At 36.4% G+C, this 21,453-nt stretch overlaps 1 pseudogene; it reads left to right on the top strand.

Moving 5' to 3' along the window:
* LOC123862093 (nuclear ubiquitous casein and cyclin-dependent kinase substrate 1-like) overlaps positions 1-15,954 on the top strand; it is a 28,940-nt pseudogene extending 12,986 nt beyond the window's left edge.
* Positions 15,955-21,453: the final 5,499 nt, after the last annotated feature.

The following is a 21,453-nucleotide window of genomic DNA, read 5'->3' as shown; positions in this document are numbered from 1 at the left end:
GCTACCAATTTAATGTCATATTAGAAAGCAAAAAATGTTTCCCTATTGGAATGGTATACATTTCTCTTTATATCACATACCCAAAAAGTTTAGCACAGACATCTAAAAGTGGAATGAGGAACAAAGTATTCTTTACTATCATTTTGATTTCTTTAGTTGTGGTTATTCTCATCAACTTGGTGGAGAAGTTTTACTTTCAATTCCTAAACCCCAAAATAGTAATATGGGATCATGGTGAGGTGAGTAAATATGGTCCTGGAATGTGTATAAGTCCCATTCTTTGACTTCCTCATATAAGGGAAGCAATTTCTACTACTAGTGAAAGGATGGCATGAAGATGGTAACCACAATGAGTTCTTATTTCTATTTCCCATTCCCTTTAAAATTTTATTTAGAAAAATATATTCCTTCCCTGCCCCTCAATGAAAACGGGCATGCTCATGACTTCTCTGTTCCCATTCAGATTAAAAACAAAGAAACCTAGTCAGTTTTAGTCATAAAAAGTCATAAATCAGAAATTCAATATCCACTCAATAACCAAAATTAATATCCAGTCCCACATAAGCATTACAATTCTGAACTTAGTGGCAGATCTCTAACTTAATCTACTTCAGGTTGGGGTAGAGGGTGGAGAAATGGGTGAAGGTGGTCAAAAGGTACAGACTTCTAGTTATAAGATAAATTAATTCTGGGGCTGAAATGCATAGTGTAGACACCATAGTTACCATACCAATGATATATTGTATATTTCAAAATTGCTAAGGGAATAGATATTAAAAGTTCTTATCACAAGAAAACAAAATTTGTAACTATGTAAGGTGATGGATGGTTAACTAAACAGTGTGATAATCATTTTGAAATATATAAATATATAAAGTCATTATGTTGTAAACCTTAAACTAATACAATATATTAGTATATTATATAGTATATTATATGAGTAATTAGTATACTTATATGAGTAAATATATCTCAATAAAACTAGGAAAAAAGATGATATGGTTCACTTAAAATTAAAAAGAATCACTGTAGTGTATCTGAAGTGTGTGTTGTGGAAATAAAGACAACACACACACACACACACACACACACACCTACCTCTCATTTAACTTACTTCAGGCAGAAAGCCTGCTTGGGGAGGGTTGTGAGGTTCTTCTATTCTCTGCTTTCTTCATGCTCACATTCTGCATTTTCCTGCCTGGGCAAGGGTTGTGGTAGGTCAGTCTATAGGCCAGTTCTTAGGTGTTCAACGTGTTAGCAATCTGGGCCTGGCAGATGGCTTAAGTTAGTGAGTGGGCCTATCTAATGATGAAAGCTAGATCTTTCTCTTGTGGGTGCTTTTGTTGGCCCTTCAAAGGTTGCCTGCTTACCATTCTTTCCTACAGTTGCCATGATCAACTAGCAGTATCAGTCTCCCAGATGGTCTCCTGTAACCTCTAACTCAGCCCTTGAGCATCTAGCACCACACTCCCAGGCTTTTCCCTGAGGTCCCTGTGCCCCTCCAGAAGACCATACTGGTTAGGACCAAGAAGACTCTCTACTTACTCTCTCAACCAAAGGCCCAGACCTGCTCAGTGAAGAACAGTCCCACAACACTTGGAGTTTCAGGACCATCTCTGTACAGTAGCACTAAAGAGAGTCTATCCTCAAGGATGTTAGTCTGCCTTCTAAATTTCTAGGGACCTAATTAGATCCCAGTTGTAGTTCACTTTAGCTTCTTCAGGCTACTAGTAGTCAGCTACTACTCTTTGTTTTTGGACTGTGGGGAATATATCTCAAAACATTCTGAGTGATTTCCTTATCAAGGATATTATCTAAAACTTATAAATAAGGCAAAGAAGATTACCATGTGTCTTTTCAAATTAGTATCAGAGTACTGTCTGACTAACCTGTCCAGAGGTCATCTGTCACTCTAAGAAAAGATAACATTTTTGATTTACTGTTTACCAATAATTAAGTTTCAGCCTCTGGAAAGTTAGATATTAACTAAATTAAAGCAAAATTTTTTTTGATCAATAGAGATGCAAATGATTTTCTTGTAGAGAAAATGACTGATTTCTATGGTTATGATTTTTTTGTCCTATAGGACATTATACAATTTTCTATCTAACTTTGAAAACTTATCTGGCATTTGTTTTTTTACTGAATATATATGTATCATATATGTTTTATATATTTATATGTATATTATATATTATGTTACATATGTTCTTACATGTTACATATTATATATTTATATAATTTATATACTTTACTGAATATATATATACACACACATATTCAGTGTACTGATTATATATATATATATATATATTTGTTTTGTCACCAAATTATTGACCCAGACTCACTGCTTATTTGTATGAGAGTTAACTTTTTGAAAATTGTATTTTGATATTCTTGAAGCTCCCTTTCTAAGCTTGAAATTAGAAGGTGTTGCCTTGCTTCTCATCCCTTGGAAGGAGGATGGTGAGATCTCAGCAAAGCAATAGCTCTTTGTAAAGAACTGTGTTCACCAATCTCTTTTGCAAAAGCCTCTCTTCACACTCCGGCCCCTTATTATATTCATGAAGTGGATGAAAGATTTGGGATTCTGGGAACAGATTTTGGATCATTCCGTTTGAAAACAGGCATATGGAAGGTTTGTCTCTCACTTATGTTTGACGCCATGATAAACTATCATATTGAAAATTCAGTCAACCTGAGACACAAAGTTACCCTCTAACATCTTGTTTTACTACTATCAAAATAAAAGAATAAACTGACTGAATGGATAAAGGCAAATGTGATTAATTTTGACTTTTGACTCATTTGTAGGAAACCAAGTTCTCACATTTGGAACACCTTTTTATTTACTAAATCCTTTTTGTTCTCAATGTGGATTCAGCTGGCAATATTCTTTGAACTTCACATTTTCAAAATATTTATGTCTAGAAACTTCTGAAAGAGGTCAGTATCAATTGGTCTGGCTTCCATCATCTGTGAAGCTGAGAATTCTTTGCTATTTATGTAGAGCAGATATAAGGCAGGTGCTGAGCAGGGGCATAGAGGACAGTGACCTCATCTCAAATATTGTCTTCTTATATATGTAACACGATCATTCTGTTTAAAGTGACTTTGAAGACCAATAGACTTCTTATGTAAAACCTATATTCAAAAATACTTTCCAAAATCATTTATAAATGATCAACTAGGGAATCATTTATCTGATTATGGTTATCACCCCTCACCTTGTTTTAATCTCAATTATGGAGATGTGCCTCTGTAACATAAAAGGTTGTGTGATATGTGTCTGTATATGACCTGAAAACTTGAGGACAAAATAAATGCAAGACATTTCATTTAACATAGCCTCTGAACACAGTGGAAGTATTTGCAGTTACTGACTAAATAGGATTGACGAGATCTTCCAGGTTGGGATTTTCTTTGCTCATTGCATTTCATTTTCATATGATTAAAACTTTGGAAAATGATGATGTCAGCATTGGTAAGCTCAGAGAGGTTGCAATCTTTAGTTAGAGGCATAAGATGATGTCACCTTAACAATTAGGAGATTTCCACAAAGTTTTAGATTTTGTAAAAAGCAAAATTATTTGTTCATTGCAAACATTAGGATCCGGAGTTGACTGATTATCATTATAGTGCTGTATTTTCTGGGAAAATACTAAATACAACATGGTCCCCCATTTTCCATCTTATATTGAGGCCCTGCAATCTTTGAAATGCTTGAAATGCAAGTTGTAAAATGCAAGTTTAAAAAAGAATTCATTGTGCCAGAATTGACAGAGGGCAGCAGAAAACTTACAAGCTGTACTCTAGTTGATTCAAAAAGTAATTAATTGCAGCTGCTGTTTTGCAGCAAGCTGGGGAAATGTCACCAAATACAGAAAACTCCAAAAAGAATGACAAGGCCTTCCTGTAATTTTCCCAGCCTAAACAGAAACGAGACAAATGCATTGTGACTGCTGTAGGTAATGAGACTTTGTAAGATTATTATAAATAGGGTGCATAATTAGCATTCTACAGTTCAGTAAGCATTTTGTGTTGTTTTTGTGAATCTGGAGTAGGCCCCAGTGGCCTGACAAAATATTCACTCTCTCTAAACCAGGCAAACATCTTGGCTTCTGACACTGCTTCCAAATACAGTGACTGTCAATTACTTGTGAAGATAAATCTAGAAAAGAATCAAAACATTAACTACAAGAAGAATTAACAGTGAGTTGGTGGCTACCGTGTGTCAGCAATGTGCTATTCAATCTACAAACTACACATTCCATGTATTATCTCATCTAATCTGCATAAGGCAGCTATTGCTATTCTCTTTCATAGATGAGAAACTTAGGTCCGAAGAGGTAAACTTAACCAATATTCATAGATGACGAACTATTTGAACCCAGGTCTATATAATCTGAAATCCTTAATTCTCTGAATTACACCATCTTACATTCCACAGATTCTGCAATATACGGAAATTTATATTACGGATTTTTTTCCTTGGAGCAGCTCTTTGGAGTGATGCTTCCTAGGCTTTTTAGTGAAAAATATTCCAGAAGAGCACGTGCATTCACTAGGGAGAGGCTGGTAAAGGCAGGCATTACAAAGTAAAAACAAAAACATGTTGAATTGTTAATGGAGGAGTGTCAGGCACCATCCATCATTCTGTACTTGTATTTGTAAAAGTGAACTCATAAATACCCAAAAGTTTTCATTTATTTTTGGTAAGGATTAAAAACAGGAAGACTAAAAATAATATGACTATCTTTGATTTTAAAATGAAAACAAGGCATCATCAGCTTAGAAGAACCCAGCAAAAAGGAAGGAATACATATCTCTTTGTATCAAGAAAAAAAAAACACAAAAAACCTATACTTTAGCTCTCAAATGTCTCATGACCAGAGACATCTTGAAAACTATGGTATGAACTAAGGATCTGTGTAATCAGAGACTTGTGGGAAAGGAAATACAGGAAAAGAGAGTAAGCCAGGTTTCTGAGGAGCCCCTTACCATGTATTAGTTAGGATATGGTCTAAAATAATGCAACCCAAAGACCCAAGGCACAAGGGCTTAAGAATTACAGAAGCTTACTTTTCTTTCACATAATAGTTAAAAATAAGAAGTCTATAACCACTAGGGAAGCTCTGCCATCCTCAAGATATACCTTCATCTCGGGATGGTTGGCATCTGCATCTGCCATCAGATATGTATGTGCCAGTCAATGGCAAAGAGGAGAGGGCCAAGGAGAGAGCAGACTTGCCCGTTTATAAGTAAGACCCACAAGTGACACACATACCCACTGCTGCTTAGAACTCAGTCATCTGGCCACAAGGGCTCCTGAAAATTGGAATCTTTTGTTAATTGGCCATGTGCTCAGCTAAGACTCTGGAAGGAGATTATGAATATTGGTGGACAACTACCAATATCTGCCATACCCAGCCAGGGAAGGAAGAAATGTAGGTGGCTGAGCCCCAGGAAACATCATGGTCCAAAGGTTGACTTGAGGATTTCCTTCTGTATCCTCAAATTCTCTCCCCTTTTTCTGGATACCTCTTTGCCCGAACTGTCTCTGGTGGATTGTAAAGTAGAGGAAAGAAATATAGTTGTTAAGCATGCAAGGTGGGGTTTTGGTGCCGAAATCCTATCATTCACCATTCCACCTTTCTCGGGTTGATAATATTAAAAAAACAAAAACAAAACAAAAAACAATAGCTAAATGAAAAATAAAGGGCCAACATTATTTATTGTCAGACAAACATATTATACAAACAAAGGTAGGGGCTTTTCTAGATTTCATTTTTTTTTTCTTCAGGAAACATTAGCCTGAAAGCCAAAGTATACTGTCTTACACCTTTGTATTTTTGGGGTCTATGGAGTCAAATCTGAATCTCTTTAGCCTATAAGTCATATGGACAAGAATGAAAAGTATGTTTCACACATACCCCCTCCTCTCCCAATCTGAGCTGGAACTGAAAATGGAAAGAGGCTGGTGGACCATGTCCAATGTGTGGCTACCTCATGACTTCCAGACACAGAAGAGAGAACGCTGCATTTGGATGAAAGAACTGGAAGCAGGAGACTGCTAATGGTTGGGGGCCTTTTACGTTATGTTTACTACTTAGCTCTGACCAGTCACTTCAGCTTCTCCTCCTTTTGGGGAGGTAGTTAGCAATGGGCAGAGACAGAAAGGAGTGGCAAAGGCAGAATTTTCCTCCTCTTCAGGTTGAAGTATGAAAAAAAGAGAAAATAACACAGTAGCTACTGCATAAGAAAGTACAACAAAACAAGCCATACATCCACTGGTTAATTGGTCCCCTTCTATTAAAGTGGAAATTCAAAGAGAACTGTTTAAAACCAAAAGACTTCAGGATGACATAAAAGAAGACCAGCTATGGTTCTATATGTAGGAAGAATCTAAAGGAAACAAGACACAAAGATGCAAATACACATCCATACATCTTCTGTTCTTGGACATAGGAGAAAACATGTTATATAAAACCTGGATATTAAGAACTTTTGGTCTGGGTGAGCTGCTTTTTCAATAGGATGAAGAACTCCCTGCTGTCAGTTATCAGAGTGGCCATGCTCCTGCATTTAAGAGAGGCTGTCACTCCAGCTTAGCATACATGACTTGACCTGCTGGTGTGTACCGCACCCTAAAGATTGTTTCTAGAGACCCTCACAGGAGCCTGAGTCTTTTCTTTATTTACATCTCGGTACTCAGATGGCTGCTTGCTGAAACTGAAGGGAAGCTAAACTAGGGCTTTTAACCAGGAAGGGGCTTGTGGTTCTTGATTAGTCTATGAATCCAAACCCTACATTTAGTGTGTGTGATTATAAGCCTCATTTTCCCATTGTTAAAATGGAAATACGAACAAATATTGAAATCATTGGGTTATTATGAAGATGAACTAGCATTATGAACACCAGGCATTTAACACCATGCCTAATGTGATGCAAGAATGCAATACATTATTAAAATTGTTGTTATGGATTTGATTTGCTATACAATATGGTAAGTTCTGGGGATAGAAAAACAATTAGCGTATGTTTTTGCTTCAACAGGTATACAACCTAATAGAAAGAGACAGGGCATTCTAAACAGACAGGGGAGTGGGGGGCTCGTCTGATTAAGGGACCCTGAACCAAGAAGCAGCAGAGTTTCAGAAGCCAGTAGCTTGGGTTTTGCCCATCAGCGGAAGTTGAGGGGGGCACCCAGCACACAGGGTAGGGGGGGATCCTTGTTTTTGTCTTCTCGACGCGTTCCTGTTTTGACAGTGCACAGGTCTCGGCCTGTCAGAAACAGAAAGGTCATTGACTGTATTCACAGTGTCAGGAATCTGATGATGCTGATGAAGATTACGGAAGAGATTCAGCCCCTGCAGCTAAGAAAATTCGGTCATCTCCCTGAGAAGCTAAAAATAAGAGGCGATCTGGAAAGAATTCACAGGAAGATAGTGAGGACTCTGAAGAAAGCGATGTGAAGACCAAGAAGGTTGATTGTCACTCAGCAGAGGACAGTGAAGATGAAAAAGAAAATCATAAAAATGGGTGCTGGCAACAGCAAGCAGCTTCTGAAGCAGTTTCCACTCAGAGAGAGATGCTCATGGAAGATGTGGGCAGTGAAGAACAAGAAGAGGATGAGGCACCCTTCGGCAGTGATGAAGATTTCCTAACGGAGGATGATGATGATAGTGACTATGACTGTGCAAAAGAAGAAAAACAAAAAGATGGTTAAGAAGTCCAACCCTGAGAGAAAAGAAAAGAAAATGCCCAAACCCAGGCTAAAGGCTACAGTGAGGCCAAACCCCGGGAAAGGCAAAGGGAAGGTGGGTCGCCCCAAGGCTTCAAAGGCATCAAAGGAAAAGACTCCTTCTCCCAAAGAAGGGGAGGAACCAGATAGCCCTCCAGGAAAGAAGCCTTCTGCAAGCCCTGCACGTGAGAAATCTGAGGATGAAATCCATACCCTAAAACAAGGTCAGGTAACATCATTCCCTGCCCTGCACCCAAGGTATGTTTTTTTTTTTTCTTAATTTTCAGTTGTTATCTCAACGAGACCAGGAGCCAGTGATCCTTTTATCCTGCTACAGTCTTTCAAGAACATAAAAAAAAAAAAAAAAAAGGCAAGGGCCACCGAAACTTAAATCACTCTTGATTTCCTATTTTATTCTCTCATGGTTCATGTTTTTAAGTACACATGTATCTATTTTTTCTTGGATAAAATTTTACCAAGGCTATAAAAAAAAAAGAAAAAGAGAAAAAGAACCCTAGAATTTAAGTGGCAAGATTTATACACTAGAGTAGATTTCTTCTTAACTGACCATGTTTAGGTTTTAAGCAAATAAAGTATCAATGTGAAACTCAAAAGAGAGAGAGAGAGAGAGAGAGAGAGATGAAAGAAATTTGCACAATAGAGTAATACTTGTTCTGTAATAGATGTAATCAAAGAGTATGTTTTACAAAGGGGACACATGGTTTGCCTAACTTAATTCAAAAGGAAAAAAGAAAATTTTGAAAATCTCTTTTACTCTCTAAATCCCCATGCATTAAGGAGAGTCCCATCTGCAATTTCACCCATTTCAGGAAATTGAGTACCGCCAATTTAGGTTGTCTTCCTTGATCCCCACAGCTGCAAACTACATCTCTTGCTTCACATCTTTATGTTCAAAATCTATCTCCATTCCACTTAGCTTGTGAAGTGTGAATGGCATTTTCATGTGTAGTGTTTATAAACATCTAGAAATAATGTACATCAAGCAGCTAGTACGTGTTCAATACATTTCCTGATTCACTAAAAAGGACTTAGTCAAACTAATAGGATCTCTGAATGACAAAGAAATGTTTCCACCTGGAATGGCCTTTCATGGTTAGAAATGTTTGTGTCCTAACAAATGCCCCTCCTGCTTTTCAGTTAAAAGGATGGAGGGTCCACCTGGGGATTGAGAAAGCAGAGTGAGAGCTAGGTTAGGGGCCTTAGAAAGAGAGTGTAGGAATCAGGGAACTTTCTGGTTCACCAGTCTAAAAAGACAATTACTGAAAAGAATTTGGTTGTCATGCCAAGGATCCTTCCCTTTTTAATAAATATCTGATGAAACCTCTTGACTTTTAACTTGCTGATACAATTAATGGGAGAAAAAATTTGTGGAGATAGGGCACAGAATAACTTGACAATTGCACTGAATTTATACCTGCATACAATGAACAGAATGACTTATATCACAGGAATCAGTGTGGTTAGGTATATGACCTGGTATATAAGAATTTGCCAAATGCTTGAAAGCAAGAATGAGAAATTGATAGCTTCCTGGTAGTTCCCAGGACATGAATACTTGCAATAGCTTTGGACTTTCATGCTATGTTGTCTACACTTAGCATATGTTCAAGTATTTTACCAGCTATGGATGCTTCTCTAATTTCTGATCACTCCTGGGACTGGCTTCCCAAGCCAGATCACTTTTATTGCTCTAAGAAACACGTGCTGAGGTTCACAGGCATTCCTATTTCCTCTGACATTTATGTTTCCTCCAGTGTCCCTTTCCCACGTCTCCTGAAATAGGACGTGTTCAGTGATATGAAATGTGTTGTCTGACAATGTGATCGATAGAGCAGAAACCGGCCTCAAGATACCCTGGGACCTATGTCTCATATTCATAAAAGGAGTTATTACTTTGGGTGCTGCTAGGCTGTTGAGTCTCTCCATTTTTATTAATTGCATTTCTCAGCTGCACTGGATAGAAAAGAGTTGCTGCTTTATGAGTTTTCTCATTTCCCCAATCCTGCAATGTTTTGGACTCTGAATGGGGCAAAAAAAGTAATTCACAAAAGTAACAGTTGTTGTTTGTCTCATACAATTAAATTCCTAGAATTGACTCCAGAGATGATGCTTTGAGGGGAAGCAGTGTATATTGGTCATAAATGTCTTTGCCATTTGTTGAAATTGGAGTTCGATTTGGAGATGAAATCTGATAAGTAAACAGAAAGTGGGACTGGAGTTAGGACACACAAGTTATTGACTGAGTACTCCTGCTGACTGTCTGGGAAGCTTTAGCTAGATCATGCTTTTCTGTGCTACAGTTTCTTCATGTGCAAATGTTAATAGCTGTGCCTATTCTTCTGGAAGATGAAGAATTTTTATTTGTAATTATATGTATGTAGTAAGGTAAAATTGATATAAAAACTCTAAATTATAGCCAAGGTATGCAATCTGCACAGTCACACAGTGCCCTATGCTTGCTTTAATGGTCAACTGTCACTGCCTTGAAAGTTTTAATAATTTTGAGCAAGGGGCCCCAAATTTTCCTCTTACACTTGACTCCACAAATTATGTAGCCAGTCCTGATTATGGAATATTCAATTGTAAGTAAGAAAACTTGATAGATACAGATTTCTATACTATAAACTATAAATTATTTTTTTCAATGATGTAAATTAATATTTCATCCAATATTTTCAAGGAGAACTTGTTTTTTAGTTCTTACTTCATAAAAGTACTCAATATTAACTGATTTATTATAATACTGACAGGAGTAATTTCTGCTTGATTTTATAGGATACAGCCGTCATTATCTGATGGAAAAAATTAGTACAATCCCCTGGGAGAAATGAACTTAAAAATTTTGAAAAATTCTCTCTGGGCCAGTGTCATTTTTTTCCTGTCTTTAGTACTTTTGAAAAGACTGTAATTTTTGCATAGAAACTGTCCTCTATCATCTAAAGTCCTTGTGGCCGAATCGGGGAATCCTAGACACAAGTCAACCTAGCAACACCTAGCAACACCTAGCAGAGTGGCAGCCACTCTGTGTCTGTCATTATAAGCTGTAATTAATATTTTTTTCCTGAAAATACCTTGCTGAGTATGATGAATCAATGACATTAACAGCATATATGTGGGGAGGAGGCATGCTATGACTAGCCAGTTTAGTTATTAGATACATTAGAGCTATTACATTACTTTTGTCCTTATGCCTTTTTTTAGCCCTGGCATACAGAACTAATAATTTAGAAGTTGCTTTTCAGGAAATGAGAATTTTTGCCATTTATTTATTTACTTCCTTATTTTTACAGGGGGAAGGAAGAGCGTGAGGTTGTTATTTGTTCAAGTCCATATGCATATAATCCATAGATGAACCACTCACAAACCGTGCCCTCCTGCACTTCCAGTTTTGAGCTATCAGCCCTTCACTTATTTAATCGGCCAATTACAAGATTCATGATTTCAGATGGTGTATAGAAGAAACCCCATCTTTCATATTATATGTGTGTTGTCATTATATTCCTTTTGTCAAATACAAAAACATACGTTTGTTTCAGGGAGCTTATAGTTTTGTTTGGAATATAAGCATTGCAAAGAGATGATGTAAAAACTGTTTTGAGTGCTATGACATTAAAAATATAGGAGGGCCACCTAATTTAGACTAGAAAGGTAAAGGAAAAAAAAAAAACTTAAGCTGATACCTAGATGACATTAGTATCTAGCTTGAAGCTACAGTTTGACCTTAAATTTAGCTTGGAAGCAGAAAGTATGAACAAAAAAATAGGGAGGTGGAGTGTGTATGATGAAAGGTATAGTCTGGTCAAATATCAGAAAAATGAAGTAACTGAAGTTGACTAACATTTAAAGAAAAAATAACAAACAGTTGTTAATGGGAGATGACCTGGATTCAAGATCAGTGGAATCTGAACATGAAAAGTCAAGTTTAGAGTATCAGGTGCTTTTGGAGAATATTTTCTTCTCTTTAAGAAATGGTACATGCAAACTCTAAGGACATGGATTCTGTATTGTTTGCTGTCATATCACAAGGTTTATAGACAATCTTCTCAGTAATCAGCCCCCTATATCTTGTGTTGAGTAACAGAATGAATTGTCTAGCTAGCATGTAAGCAAAGAAGTTGAAAGTAACCAGCCATATTTGTCCAAGTGAGACCAAACTGAAGACTGTAACTAAGTGGTACACCTATAAACCGTCTTCTTGGACAGATGCCTTACACTTTAGTAAGATACTTTTTATACATAAATAAGGATTATGCTTATTCTATCTAGACAGAAAGAGAAGGGGTACATACTGGTTTATTAATGGAGGGAAAATTCTATTAGAGCTCTTACTCTACTTTTTTAGAGAAGTTTTAAGTGATGTTTCAGAGTCTAAAATATCATTTTTAAATCTTTCTGTACGTCATTGTTCTGGTATTTTATCATCTCCATTGGCAGAGTTTGTGAGGGTCTTAAGGGACCAAGGACTTCTTCCCAATGACAATCTAGAAACATTTGTCCTTTGAATAATGAAAGTAATGAAAACTAGTGGTAAATCGACATCATCCAGAATTTTCAACTAGGTCAATTGAAGGACACATAACCGAGTCTAGGAAATAATAAATTCTCTTATAATTGATTTTTTGGTAAAATCTGAACTGTTGATAAATTTGCCATATATTTCTATTCGCTTTTCTCATATTTGAGTTTTTAAAAAACTCTAATTCTAAACCCTGAAAAAGTGCATTTATGAATGTGATTTTAACTATAGAGAAACTAACTATACCAAGGAGAAGCTATTTATTTAGTTGATGACAGAATGTTAATATAAACCAGTGACATGCATCATGTGAGAAACTATTACAATTAGATCAATTAAAGGCAATACCTTGAAGGAATAATAGAATTCAAATGAAAATATTGTTAATAAAAACATTATAAAAGAAGCTCAATGTAATTAGTTTTTAAAATATTTTGAACATTGATTTTTTTTAAATTAAGGTATTTATATATCATGAGAAAAAAGACTAGTTAGTGGTTGATTCCTTAGGCAGAATAAAATCTATTGTTATAGAGAATAATTTTTTAAATCTAATGAAGAAATGTAAGCTCAAATCCCTTATATTAAGGTGATTAAATGAATCATGTTTCATATATTTGATCAAACAATACTGTCAGGGGAATAAAGTTAGTAAAGCAAGAATCAATTATTTTGATTCCTGGGCATCCTGTTGTGCTTATTCATGAATTAATATTCTATGGCCTCAGATTCTTCTGCTAACTACAGTCTCATAAAAGTTTGCAGTTTGTCATAATGGGGCTGAAGACATGGCATATGGGTCATTTTCAGAACCACTCAGGAAAGTAAGTTTCTCAGATAGTGGACCAATATTTTATTTTCCTTATGTGTACACCGCATTTAGCAGGAATGAAGAAAGGCAGCAAAAAACTAATAAATAAAAGGAGTGTTTACTATTCTAGTTTTCTCTTTCCAATTTTTATTATGCCCGTCTCCAAGACAAACAACCCCCTGCCGCAAAAACAACAATAATAACAAAAAACCTGAGATACTATCAAGTGGTGAGAGATCTATTTAATCAGAGTTCCCTTTGCAGGAAAAAACAAAAATTTCAAAGTGGGTTCTGTGCTGGAATGTCTGTTGAACTTTGGTACAACAGTAAGGTCCTGTGTTTGGTCAATAGGACTTGGGTGTCTCAGTACCAGGTGGCTCCATGCTGTGTGTATGGAGTCCCCATGGTCCCTGATGACCATACTATAATAAACTCAAGAGTTCCTGTTCAGAGATTTGAGAAAAGTCTGATGTATGTCATTATTCTTAGTTTGGATATGACTAGCTCAATATTGGGATCCTTAAAGAACATGAATTCTAAGGTCTGTTAGTTATTTAACAGTTTGTACCTCCCCTCCTAGTCCATAAAGCCTTCACAATAATGTCTGTTTGGAGTTTAAATTCTTGCTTTGTGTTTCTTTTTGTAATGACACTCCTTTTACGCTTGGCTAAATTTGACCTATTTTGCCTTTTTCTAAATTAATTTTCATATCCATCTATAGTATGCAGATCATTTTTACCCATTTAAGGATTTCTGGGAAAAAAAAAAAACACCCGTAATAAAGATGGCTAAAAGTTCTTTGCTACTCCTCTAAGTAAGGTATGAAGTCATCCCTCCTTGCCTTAAACTGGCACTGGCTTTATGAACATATTAACCAATGGAATACAACACAAGTTACTTTCGGCAATTCTGAGGCTATATCGTTAGTCGTGCAGCTTCTGCCTGGATGTCTTAATACATTCCCTTTGGACCCCTGAGACTAAATAAGAAGAGGTCCCAGTTGAGCTCAGACTGCCAGTCCTCCCATCAAGGTACCAACTATGTGAGTAACCATCTTGGATTCTTAGTCTAAGATAAATGCTGGATCTCCTAGGCTAAAAGAAAAAAAGAGAATAAAAGCAACAGGGTGACCCTATAAAAGACTGGAGATTCAGTTGGAGACTCTTAAAAAAAAAATAGGAGTTCAGAAAACAGTCTTACCATGACAAAACAAAATAATTCAGCAGTAGAAAGAGAGGACTACACTACGAGTAGGGAAACTATGATAGGGAAAGCAGATATGAAAACTGATGAATAAGAGTATTGGTTACTGAAAAGTCAAAAGGAGAATTGAAGGTAGCCACAAATAGGAAGGAGTCCCAAGAGCAGCATATTCTCCCCAAATTCTTGACTGACCCCTAAACTCTAGCATTCAATAATCACAGAGAAAACTACTGACTGGATAAGTCAGTTATCCTTGAAGAGTTTTCTTAAGAAGCCTACCCAATGACTATTGCTTATATTTCATTCGTCACCTTAAGTTATAATGAGGCTAAAAATACAGTCTTTGTTCTTTTTTTTCCATTGCAGATTACTGTCAGCGAAGTAAAATAGAATTTCTGTCTATGAAGGAGAAGGGAATTCTAGTTACCTGCCTGGAATTGGGTAAGTAACTATAAAATTATTTCCCCCCAAAAGATAAATACATTCCAAAGATAGGAATGCTGAAATAGATTTATGAGTTGTGACCACAACCTAATCTTTACCCCCTCATTTTTTCTCTGTAGAAGACCCAGATGATACTGTTTTCACCAAGATGTTGAAAAATATTTGGTGAAAGGGGCCAGAACATCTTTGGCAAGAAACAAAGTGGCTGTTCTCTTTGCTAAGAGATTCTGTTAAGAGATGATGAAATTGGTATAGCTTACTGGGTTTCTACCTTGATTATAAGAATGATCTCACCATAGAGATTTTTGGCCATGACTAATTGGTTATGAGGCCTTTTAGACTGAAATACTTGGACAGGCCATTAAAAAATTTACTTAATATATATTTCTGAATAGCCCCAGAACTGCTGAATAGATATCTAACTATAGCCACAATGATAGAAAATCTCCACTTGAGTCAGTTCATAAAATCTTCTCTGAATGTATTACTTCTGTCAGTTCTACTTTTATTTGACCCTTATTCATACTGCTTCTTAAACTTTTGTATTATTAACTCATATTAGCGCTTGCCTTTGTATGAATGTTTTATCTCCCAAACTAATTTGTAGTTTTCTTTAAGTAGGAGCTGTGTTTTATGCTTCTTTTTTATGTTAACTTTTATGTATTCATAATTATTTTCTAGCATATGCATTAACCCACAGAAAGAAGAATAGGCCCTTGGGCAATATATTTAACCCTCTCAGATACCATGGTTTACTAGGGTACTGATTCCCTAATTGGAAATGTTGTAGTTTCAGGTTAGTTGGGGTTTCCAGGCTGTCACAGTCTGCTCTGGTGGTGCTATTATTAGGAGCTCATCCACATAGCTTCTGAATCTCTTTGTTCATTTTTGGACAATTTTTGAACATAAATTCATGCCCTCATTTGTTCCACAAGTGGGCACTTCATAAAGGCAACTCTTTGTGTCCTAAAGCCCTTCCCCGTATCTTGTCTGTTTTCATGCTCTCAGAAGGTGAGAAGAGAGCCACCTTGGGAGCTTCCATATCTGGGGCAAACACCTCTTCTGGGTGTGGGCAGAGAGACAAGCCACGTTGGATTTTCTCAAAAAAAGTGAAAGAGGTGAAAAAGGTCCTGAAAAATAGAACTCTTGAAGTTCTGTGCCTTCTTGTGTTATCTAGATTCAGAGACCTTGCCAGAGTTGGACCCAGTGGTGTGAAAGTGCTCTTTGTTGGAAAAGTATGGGCAGAAAAATATAGTTATTACACTTATTTCCTAAAGTGCCTACCTCAACAATGTACATGTTATCCATCTGTAATTAGTTTATTAAATTGACTGGATGCAATGTCTAGACAGGATATAGCTATTAATTTTTGCTAATGCTGCCTTCAGTCAGAAATCCTTTCCCTATCCCTTGGACATTTATCTTGAGAAGATAATGGTTTCTGTTTTTCTATTTTCTTCTGGACATTCAGGTATTTTCTAAATATAATTCTATGTTTATATAATGTGAAAAACAACTGCATGCATTTTAATCTCTCCATACATCCTCCAATAACACATACTAATCAATAAAGAGAGAATACAAAACCTCCCATTACTCTTGCTTATAGTATAATAGAAGACAGCAAATACTACTTATTTCAATTTATATAAAAATGGGGAAATAAATATCTGAAACCAGTAGAGTCATCTGCAAAGCCCACAAAAGAATGAAGATTCAATTAGAGACTGAAAAAAAAAAATAGAGTTCAGAAGGCAGCCCAACTATGACAAGACAAGATAATGCAGCAGCAGAAAGAGATTATACCCTGAAACAGGGAGTTGGGAGTTGGGAGAACAGGTTTGAGATGTGATGAATAAGACTAGTAGGTACTGATGAGTCAAAAAAGAAGAGAATTGAAAGTAACTACAAAAAGAGGAGGGTCCTAAAATCAGCACATAAATTCTCCCTAAATCCTTGGATCATACCTGAACTCTTCATGAACCAGAAAAGACTCCAATTAGCCCAAGGTAAAAATTGCTAGAAAATGGAAATACCTGATCTGAGATTTCAGCAGCTACAAATGAAAGAAGACAGAATGTGAAGTTCAAGCTTTGTCAAGTAGAAGGGCTTGGTAAATAACTTGGATTTTCATGACTTAGAAGTCAATATTATTTCTAAAGACTAAGGGATTTGCCTTAGGTTTAAGGGCAAAATTTAAAAAATGACACATCCTAACAAAGACTGAGATGAGGATTCCAGAAAGTTGAGGTTCTCTGCTGGTTATTTATCTGATTAGTAAACAACAATAAATTACACAGACAAAACCCCCCAGCATAATCCAGAGTCCCTACCAAATAGCATCCCTGATGCACAGGATAACATTTGAAAAAGTACTAAATAGGTGAAGAGACAGAAAATTTGATTGATAGTTAAGAGGAAAATCTATCAACAGAAATAGTACCACAGACAACATAGATGTTGAAATTAGCAATGGCTCTAAAATATCAGGATACATTTGACAGTGTTTACAGGAAAATATATGTACCTGGTGGAATGATGAAAACTTTAAGATGCAAATGGAAATCATAGAAATAAAAAACAAAATATCTGAAATTAAAAAGAAAATCATTAGAGGAGATTAACAGAATAGCATAGTCCCAGTAATCTCCAAACCAAAATCATTCTAATATATATGTAATTGTAGTTTCAGAAAGAAAGAAGATAGAGGAAGAGGCTGAAAAGATAATTAAAAAAAAATAATGTGTAAAGGAAGAGCAAGATGGCAGAGGAATAGGAGACCTAAATTTCGTCTGGTCCCAGGAATTCAGCTAAATATTTATCAAAACATTCTGAACACCTACAAACTCCACAGGAGATCAAAGAAAAGAATAGCAGCAATTCTATGAACAGAAAAGCGACCACTTTCTGGAAGATTTCGGATCTCTTCTGATTTGTTTAGTGTATATTTTTCTGGGGTTGTTGTTACCCTTTTAGCATTTTGTTCTCTCATTCATCTATTCTTCTCTGGACAGAATGACAAAACAGAAAAACTTACCTCAAAAAAAAAAAAGAACAAGAGGCAGTACCGACTGCCAGAGACGTAATCAATATGGACATTAGTAAGATGTCGGAACTAGAGTTCAGAATGATGATTATAAAATTACTAGCTGGGCTTGAAAAAGCATAGAAGATACTAGAGAATCCCTTTCTGGAGAAACAAAAGAACTAAAATCTAACCAAGTCAAAATCAAAAAGGCTATTAATGAGGTGCAATAAAAAATGGAGGCTCTAACTGCTAGGATAAATGAGACAAAAGAGATAATTAGTTAAAATTCTAAAATTATGGTTAGACAAAATCATAGAGAATAAAGAAGCTGAGAAAAAGAGAGATAAACAACTACTGGATCACGAGGGCAGAATTCAAGACATAAGTGATACCACAGACGAAACAATATTAGAATAATTGGGATCCCAGAAGAAGAAGAAAGAGAGAGAGGGGCAGAAGGTATATTGGAGCAAATTATAGCAGAGAACTTCCCTAATATGGGGAAGGAAACAGGCATCAAAATCCAGAAGGCACAGAGAACCCTCCTCAAAAATCAATAAAAATAGGTCAATACCCCGTCATCTAATAGTAAAACTTATGAGTCTCATAGACAAAGAGAAAATCCCAAAGCAGCTCGGGACAAGAGGTCTGTAACCTACAATGGTAGAAACATTAGATTGGCAGCAGACCTATCCACAGAGACCTGGCAGGACAGAAAGGACTGGCATGATATATTCATGGTGCAAAATGAGAAAAATATGCAGCCAAGAATACATTATTCAGCAAGGCTGTCATTGAAAATAGAAGGAGAAACAAAAAGCTTCCATGACAAACAAAAACTAAAAGAATTTGTGAATACCAAACCACCCTACAAGAAATATTGAAAGGAGTCCTCTAAGCAAAGAGAGCCTAAAAGCAACATAGACCAGAAAGGAACACAGACAATATACACTAACAGTCACCTTACAGGCAATACAGTGGCATTAAATTCATATCCTTCAATAGTTACTCTGAATGTAAATGGGCTAAATGGCCCAATCAAAAGACACAGGCTATCAGATTGGATTAAAAAACAAGACCCATCAATATGCTGTCTGCAAGAGACTCATTTTAGACCCAAAGACACCTTCAGATTGAAAGTGAGGGGGTGGAAAACCATTTACCATGCTAATGGACATCAAAAGAAAGCTGTGGTGGCAATCTTTATAACAGACAAATTATATTTAAACCAAAGACTATAATAAGAGATGAGGAAGGACACTATATCATACTTAAAGGGTCTATCCAACAAGAAGATCTAATATTTTTAAATATCTATGCCCCTAGTCAATTATAGAAGCCAATTAATAACAAAATCAAAGAAACACATTGACAATAATACAATAATAGTAGGGGACTTTAACACCCCCCCTCACTGAAATGGACAAATCATCTAAGCAAAAGATGAACAAGGAAATAAAGGCTTTAAATGACACACTGGGCAAGATGGACTTCACAGATATATCCTAAAGCAGCAGAATACACATTCTTCTCAAGTGCACACGGAACATTCTCCAGAATAGATCATATCCTGGGTCACATACCAGGTCTCAACCAGTACCAAAAGACTGGGATCATTCCCTGCATATTTTTGGACCACAATGCTTTGAAACTAGGAACAAGAGGAAAGTTGGAAAGTACTCAAATACATGGAGGCTAAAGAGCATCCTACTAAAAACTGAATGGGTCAACCAGGAAATTAAAGAAGAATTAAAAAAATTCATGGAAACCAATGAAAATGAAAACACAACTGTTCAAAATCTTTGGGAGGCAGCAAAGGCAGTCCTAAGAGGAAAGTATATAGCAATACCAGGCTTTCTCAAGAAACAAGAAAGGTCTCAAATACACAACCTAACCCTACACCTAAAGGAGCTGGAGAAAGAACAGCAAATAAAGCCTAAAGCCAGCAGGAGGAGAGAAATAATAAAGATCAGAGCAGAAATCAATGAAATAGAAACTAAAAGAACAGTAGAACAGATCAATGAAACTAGGAGCTGGTTCTTTGAAAGAATTAATAAGATTGATAAACCCCTGTCCAGACTTATCAAAAAGAAAAATGACCCAAATAAATAAAATCATGAATGAAAGAGGAGGGATCACAACCAACACCAAAGAAATACAATTATAAGAACATATTATGAGCAACTCTATGCTAGCAAATTAGACAATCTGTAAGAAATGGACACATTCCTAGAGAAGTATAAACTACCAAAACGGAACCAGGAAGAAATAGAAAACCTGAACAGACCTATAACCACTAAGGAAATTGAAGCAGTCATCAAAAATCTCCCAACAAACAAAAGCCCAGGGCCAGATGGCTTCCCAGGGGAATTCTACCAAACATTTCAAGAAGAATTAATACCTATTCTTCTGAGACTGTTCCAAAAAATAGAAATGGAAGGAAAACTTCCAAACTCATTTTATGAGGCCACCATTACCTTGATCCCCAAACCAGACAAGGACCCCATCAAAAAGGAGAATTATAGACCAATATCCTTGTTGAACATGGATGCAAAAATTCTCACCAAAATATTAGCCAATAGGATTCAACAGTACATTAAAAGGATTATTCACCATGACCAAGTGGGATTTATTCCTGGGCTGCAAGTTTGGTTCAGCATCCGGAAATGAATCAATGTGATACACTACATTAATAAAAGAAAGAACAAGAACCATATGATCCTCTCAATAGATGGCAGAAAAAGCATTTGACAAAGTATAGCATCCTTTCTTGATCAAAACTCTTCAGAATATAGTGATAGAGGGTACATACCTCAATATCATAAAAGCCACCTAAGAAAAGCCCACAGTGAATATCATTCTCAATGGGGAAAAACTGAGAGCTTTCCCCCTACCATCAGGAACATGGCAGGGATGTCCACTCTCACCACTGCTATTCAACCCATAGTATTAGAAGTCCTAGCCACAGCAATCAGACAACAAAAAGAAATAAAAGGCATCCAAATCGGCAAAGAAGAAGTCAAACTCTTACTCTTTGCAGATGATATGATACTTTATGTGGAAAACCCAAGACTCTACCCCAAAACTGCTAGAACTCATACAGGAATTCAGTGATGTGGCAGGATATAAAATCAATGAACCAAAATCAGTTGCATTTCTATACACCAACAACAAGACAGAAGAAAGAGAAATTAAGGAGTCGATTTCATTTACAATTGCACCCAAAACCATAAGATACCTAGGGATAAATCTAACCAAAGAGGCAAAGAATCTGTACTCAGAAAACTATAAAATACTCATGAAAGAAATTGAGGAAGACACAAAGAAATGGAAAAATGTTCCATGCTCATAGACTGGAAGAACAAATATTGTGAAAATGTCTATGCTACTTAGAGCAATGTACACATTTAACTCAATCCCTATCAAAATACCATCAACTTTTTTCAAAGAACGGAACAAATAATCCTAAAATTTGTATGGAACCAGAAAAGACCCCGCATAGCCAGAGGAATGTTGAAAAAGAAAAGCAAAGCCGGCGGCATCACAATTCCGGACTTCCAGCTCTCTTACAAAGCTGTCATCATCAAGACAGCATGGTACTGGCACAAAAACAGACACATAGATCAGTGGAATGGAACAGAGAGCCCAGAAATGGACCCTCAACTCTATGGTCAACTCATCTTCGA

This window comes from Mirounga angustirostris, unplaced genomic scaffold (assembly GCF_029215605.1).
Source record: "Mirounga angustirostris isolate CCGP_5_RB_7025 unplaced genomic scaffold, mMirAng1.0.hap1 SCAF_9, whole genome shotgun sequence".
In the NCBI taxonomy this organism is placed as follows: Eukaryota; Metazoa; Chordata; class Mammalia; order Carnivora; family Phocidae; genus Mirounga; species Mirounga angustirostris.
The sequence above is the reverse complement of the archived record's forward strand: the minus strand, read 5'-3'. Positions and strand labels throughout refer to the sequence as shown.